General features: G+C 58.1%; 1 pseudogene; it reads left to right on the top strand.

Moving 5' to 3' along the window:
* The window catches only part of LOC119525026, a 22,438-nt pseudogene extending 20,401 nt beyond the window's left edge, over positions 1 to 2,037 (top strand).
* Positions 2,038 to 6,136: the final 4,099 nt, after the last annotated feature.

A 6,136-nucleotide genomic window follows, 5' to 3' on the forward strand; every position in this document is an offset into this window, starting at 1 on the left:
CGTCCATCCGCAAGCAGCAAGGTCCCCTGTCGAGCGCCCGGGTGCCACACAACGACGAGCTCCCAGCCTCGCTGAGCCATCGTCAACCCCTTTTTCCCCTCCCCGGCCTCCCCCTTCCCTCATCCCTTAGCGGGCCTCTCCGGTAAGCTTCTTCCTTAATTAGAATAGAAGAAGGGGAAATGCGGGACACTGATTACGTGCTTCAACTTGGCGGGCCTGGGGGGGACCTGATCAGCCCCTGGGGAGGGTGGGCACGGGCGACAGTGCCTCCGCAGCCCCCCGGCCTGGAAAGTGAGGCCAGAGGCAGGCCCCATTTCCTCACCAAAATACCACTGTTAGGGAGGAGCTTGCCGGAGGGAACCGCCTCCTTCCCCACCTCTTATCTTGCCCGGACACTCCCGTTGCCAGTGCAACTCCCATTACCACCGTGCGCATACATTGTTGCCAGAACACCGTTACCGAGCAGCAACTCTCGCCTTTTCAATCAACCTCCGCGCCCTCTCAGAACCAATCCAAGCCTTTAACCTATACAGCTACCCGCCCTCTAAACGCCTGATATAAGCTTGTACTCTCCCTAATAAAGCTCTCTCTCTCGGCTTCTTCACCCTAAAAGAACCGTTGTCCCACTTGTTCCTTTCTTGTCCGCCCTCCATACTTTGCACGCCTACGCCGGGGACCGGGCCCAGTCCCCCGCTTGCCCTCGCCTCCGGGAAAGAGCCCCCGCCGCCGGTACCCTCCAAGCAATCCTGAGAGCCTAGGATTTGTACCGGCCGCCACCCCCCCCCCCCCAGACGAGTCAACTGCGACCGCAGACTCCTAGCTGGGACACAGACTACAACCATCTACACTGTGGTGATATGGGCTCCCAGTAAGGTCCCAGCCTCCACCACCTACCCCACAGGTGTATGTGCTCCAAGCTGGGCCCCAGGCCTCCACCAGTCCACACCACAGGAACATGGGCTGCAAGCTGGACTCCAGGCTACACCTGTTGGCCCTGTGGGGATATTGGCTCCAAGTTGGGCCCCAGCCTCAGCCTGTCTTTCCCACAGTTGTATGGGTTCTGAGCGGGGCCGCAGCTTCACCTGTTTACCCACAGGTATTGGGGCTTCTCACTTTGGCCCACACCTCCAGCCATCTAAACTGTGGGGTATGGGCTCAGAGCCAGACCCTTAGCCTCCACCTGTCTATCCCATATAGTAATATGGGCTCCAAGCTGGGCTCCACACCTCCACTCATCTACATTGGGGAGATGTGGGCTCTGGGCTGATCCCCAGGCTCTGCCCATGTACCCCACAGGTATATGGGCTCCTAGCTGGGTCTCATTCTACACCCTCACCCACCCTGTCATCCTGAAGCCCCTGCCCTCCTGTCCACTGTGGTCTGTGCAGCCTCACCTGCCTGAGAGTGCAGAGGGTGCACCCTCCTCAGCCGCCCAGGTAGCCATGGTCCCCTCGGACTCACCTGCCATCCTGGTGTGCTCCACCATCATCACATTGTGGAGAAGGCCAGGCCTGGGGGCCACATTCCCACTTGCTGTTCATGGGAGAATCACTGAGGACTGTTGATGGGATGACAGATGCCAGGTCCTCTTCTGTGTGTTCCTCATCCCCCTGCTTCCAGCCAAATCCACCTGTGTGGAGGGAAACCAAAGTCACACCTTCCCCCCCTTTATGGATTGGTACATTCCAACACTTGGGATTTGGCAGGAACTGGCCTGGAAGCTGGTGCACAGGCACAGAAGAGAGTGGGGGTGGTGTGCAGTGAGGGAGGGGTCGTGTTCCCCCTGATACCATGTGCACATGTGGGGGTCCTTCTCCACACAGGCCCCTGTGGACAGGTACAAGGTGGCCTGCTCTCTGCACCTCTGCAACGCCAAGTCCCCACCTATTTTCAGCCTTGGGACCTGGGCTCCCGGGAAGGCAGCTGGGAACCCTGGGCTGGCCCCTGGTCTGTGTCTCCTCCCTGAATCCCACAGGCTGGGCCACTCAGAATCCCTCCTTCCACCCCTCAGGCATCTCTGTCCCCCCAGAGCTCTGAACCCTCCCCCTCATCACCCCACACAGCAGGGTCTGCTCCCCATCCAGTTCAGCCCCATAGCAGCTCTAGCCTGGCTTTTCTCCAAGACAGGAGGGGTGTCTCCAGCCAGCAGACAGGATGGCTGCACTGTCCCTGTGCATCTCCTGGAGCCCTGCTCTGGAATGGACAGGCTGGAGGACTGACTGCCACCTCCTCTGTCAGATGCCTCCAAGATTGGGCAGCACATGAAGGTCCTCAAGCTACCAAGCACCTGGCAGAGGACTTGGGGGAGCTTTATGCATTTACTGTGAGATTGGGATGGGTGAGCAGTGGCTGTGCCAGCCCCGAGTCCAGGGCCTTGCATGCACACCCCACAGCTTGTGCCCACAGCATGGGCTGTTTCCCATCCTCAACACATGCACAGTTGAAAGTAGAGGGCTGTGGAAGTCACCTGCTTAAAGGTGGACAGTGAGAACATGGATGGGGAGAAATGTCCTGAGTGGTCTGACCCCAGGCTTTATCAGGGCTGCATCTGCTGACTTGGGACATCTTGACCCCACAGGAGCAGAGTCATATAAGGTGGGGGGGGGCACAGACATGTTTGAGCACACCCTGTGCTGGTGCTGTGCCCAGGAGTGGGGCACAGAGGCACCAGATAAAGCCAGGGTGACCCTGTGCCCCCTCCTGGGGAAGGGCAGGCAGGAATCTGATGAGCACACACAGGCATCACCCTGGGTGTGATGAGGACACAGAGGAGGAAGCTGTGGGAGGTGGGGGGGGTGTGTCCTAGTGCTGGGGCCAGGGAGGAAATGACAGAGACACGAATGACAGCAGGACTGGCCAGGGGGTGTGAACACCCAGCTCTCACAACTGGAAAAATGTCACAGTGGCTGAAAGGGAGGGACCTTGGCAGGTGTGAGGGGGTGAGGATCCCCTTCCCGGGAGCCCAGTGGCTCATCAGGGGGCAGAGCCCAGCAGAGATTTCCCTGGAATGGCAATGATGGGGCCGCTGCTCCCTGTCAGATCTTCTGTGGAAACCCTGCAGAGCCACTCTGCTAAAAGTTCATCACATGATCGCCCCAGGGAGTCAGGGAGCCAGGGAGACGCTGTCCCATTAAACTGGGCCTGTGGACCCCAGTGAACTCCTGCTGTTAGGGGGAAGGCATTGAGGCAGGAGCTGCTTTCACACCCCCAGAGTGCTGCCAGCCCAGCCCAGGAGGCACGAGTGTGACTGGCCAAGACATGCATTTTCTGAGCACAAGGCCCCTCCTGGGGTGGGAGCCTCCCCAGCACCCACCTCTGCACTGGGGTATCCCCTCCCTGCACTGGGGTCTCCCCTCCCCTGAAGTTCTCAGTCCACAGACCCAGTGTCACAGCCTGAAGCTCCACCAGCAAAGGGAGTGGGGGCAGCACTGGCAGGTGAGGGGTGAGCATGTTCCCCATGGAGACCCCAGACCCACCTGCAGTGAGTTGGTCACGGCTTTGGGCAGGGGCAGGACTCTGGGCTAAACCGCACCATGGTACTGGGAGTCCCCCTCCCTGCCCCATCCCAGAGCCCTCCGGGTCCCTGAGGAAACGTGGTGGTGGCAGCTCCCCAGGCTGCCCACAGTCACCTCAGGTGAGGCCCGAGTGCTGGTCACCACCCCCAACCCAATGGCCACATCCGGGACAGACTGAGGGAGGCGGGGGCTGCACGGAGGGAGGATGGTGGTGGGGAAGGTCCCCTGGGCAGGGGGTCAGCAGGGCACAAGCAGGGGGCTGGGGGGTGGAGGGCGCTGACGTCATGGGGGGGGGAAGGTGACCTCACGGGGAGAGAAGGCGGTGATGTCACAAGAAGCAAGCTGAGTTCCGCCAGCTGATTGGTGGGTGGGTTTGGGGGCGGGGCCTGGACACACAGCAGTTGCCAGGGCCTGAGGCTGAGCAGAAAGGCTGAGTGAGCCGAGATGGCGCCGCTGCTGCTGCTCCTGCTCCTTCTGGCCGACCTGCTCAGGTCAGTGGAGGGGTCCTCCCTCACACACACACCCCATACCAGGAACCCCACCCAAACAATGGGGTCCCCCTGGATGGCATCCTGCTTCACTTCCTTTTGTGGTCCAGGGAGTATGTGGACCCACACTCAACACCCGATGTGCCCCCTCCTGCCTGGGGAAACCCAGTTCCAACCATCCAACTTTGAGTCCTCACTGATCCACTGACAGCCGTGGACCCACATTCGATGCCCCTGGGTAGAACAACCACCTGCACAACCCCTGTCCCAACCATCCAGCTTCTAGCTCATAATGATCCACCAGTGGAAATGGACATGCACTTAGCCATCCTTGGACCACCACCTGCCTGCAGGACCCCTGCCCCAACCACACAACTTCAAGCCCCCATTGATCAACCAGAAGTCATGGACCCTCACTCAATGCCCCTTGGATGACTTCTGGTGTGCACAAGTCCTGTCAGAACTGTCCACCTTTGAGCCCCTGCCAAACAACAAGCATCCATGGACCTGAACTTGGCAACCCTTGGATCACCTCCCTTCTGCAGAACAATGTCCCATCCATCCAACTTCAAGCCCCCACTGATCCACTAGAAGTCGCGGAACAAAGCACACTGCCACTTGTATGACCTCCAGTGTGCACAACTTCGGTTAGAACTGTTCACTTTCAAAGTCCCACAGATCCACTGGCAGCTGTGAACCCACAATCAGCAACCATTAGATCACTTCCTGCCTACAGAACCCACGTCCCAACCACACAACTTCAAGCCCCTACTCATCAACCAGAAGTCACGGAGCCACACTCAATGCCCCATGGATGACTTCTGGTCTGCACAAGTTCTGTCAGAACTGTTAACCTTCCAGCCCCTGCTGATCCACTGGCAGCTGGGGACCTGCCCATGGTGATGCTTGGCCTGCTTCCTGTCTGCAGAATCCGTGTCACAACCATCCAACACCAAGCCCCCAGTGATAACCAGAAGTCATGGACCAACATTCAATGCCCCTTGGATGACTCCTGGTGTGTATGAGTCCTGTCAGGACTGTCCAACTTTGAGCCACCAACAAGCCACCAGCAGTTGTGGACCTTCATTTGATGCCCCTTGGATGACCTCTTTCCAGCCCAACTCCTGTCAAAACTGTCCACCTTTGAGCCTAACCTGATCCACTGACAGCCACAGACTTGCACTTGGCATCTCTCAGTCCCCATTATGACTGAGGATCCCATGTACAAACTGTCCATCTCCAAGCCCCCACTGATCAACTGGCAGCTGCCAACCTGCATTTCACACCCAATGGACCATCTACTGCCTCTAGACCCCTTCACCAAGATTTCTGTCTTCCAGCCCCTGCTAATCCACCATAAGGCATGGACCTGCTCTCCATGCCCCATGTATCCCTTCCTGTGGACACAACCCCTGTCCCAAACCTCCAGTACTGAGCCCCCAAAAGATCCACCAGCAGCCATGGATCCACACTCAATGCCCCTTGGACCCCTCCTGCCTGCAGAACCCCTGTCCCAAGAGTCTATCTTTGAGCCCTCAGAGACCCACTGGCAGCCACAGACCTGTGATCAATGCCCCATGGACCTCCACCCACCTGCAGAACCCTCATCATAGTCCTCCATCTTCCTGCCACTGCTGATCCATTGGAAAATTGACACCCAGAGTGCTGGTGACAGCTGCCTGCCAAGGAACCCAGGACAAGGTGGACTAGGAAATATTGATAATTTAAGGCCCAGATTTGAGGTCCAGCAGTACCCAGAACTGCTCAGAGCACAGTTCTCCCTCTGACTCACTGTACCCAGGGGATGGCATTCCCATGGCCAGAAGACCTTGGTCTGGAGACTGACTTCAACCTACTATCCTTGCATGGTATCTTCTGGGGAGTCCTTTTCTTCATTGGAGTTCTCTTGTTTAAAGAGTGTAAAGGGGAGGCGGGGCAAGATGGCAGACTGGTGAGCTGTATGTTTTAGTTACTCCTCCAGGAAAGTAGGTAGAAAGCCAGGAACCGCGTGGACTGGACACCACAGAGCAATCTGACTTCGGGCATACTTCATACAACACTCATGAAAATGTGGAACTGCTGAGATCAGCGAAATCTGTAAGTTTTTGCGGCCAGGGGACCCGCGCCGCTCCC

Source organism: Choloepus didactylus (assembly GCF_015220235.1).
Source record: "Choloepus didactylus isolate mChoDid1 chromosome 23 unlocalized genomic scaffold, mChoDid1.pri SUPER_23_unloc3, whole genome shotgun sequence".
NCBI lineage: Eukaryota > Metazoa > Chordata > Mammalia > Pilosa > Megalonychidae > Choloepus > Choloepus didactylus.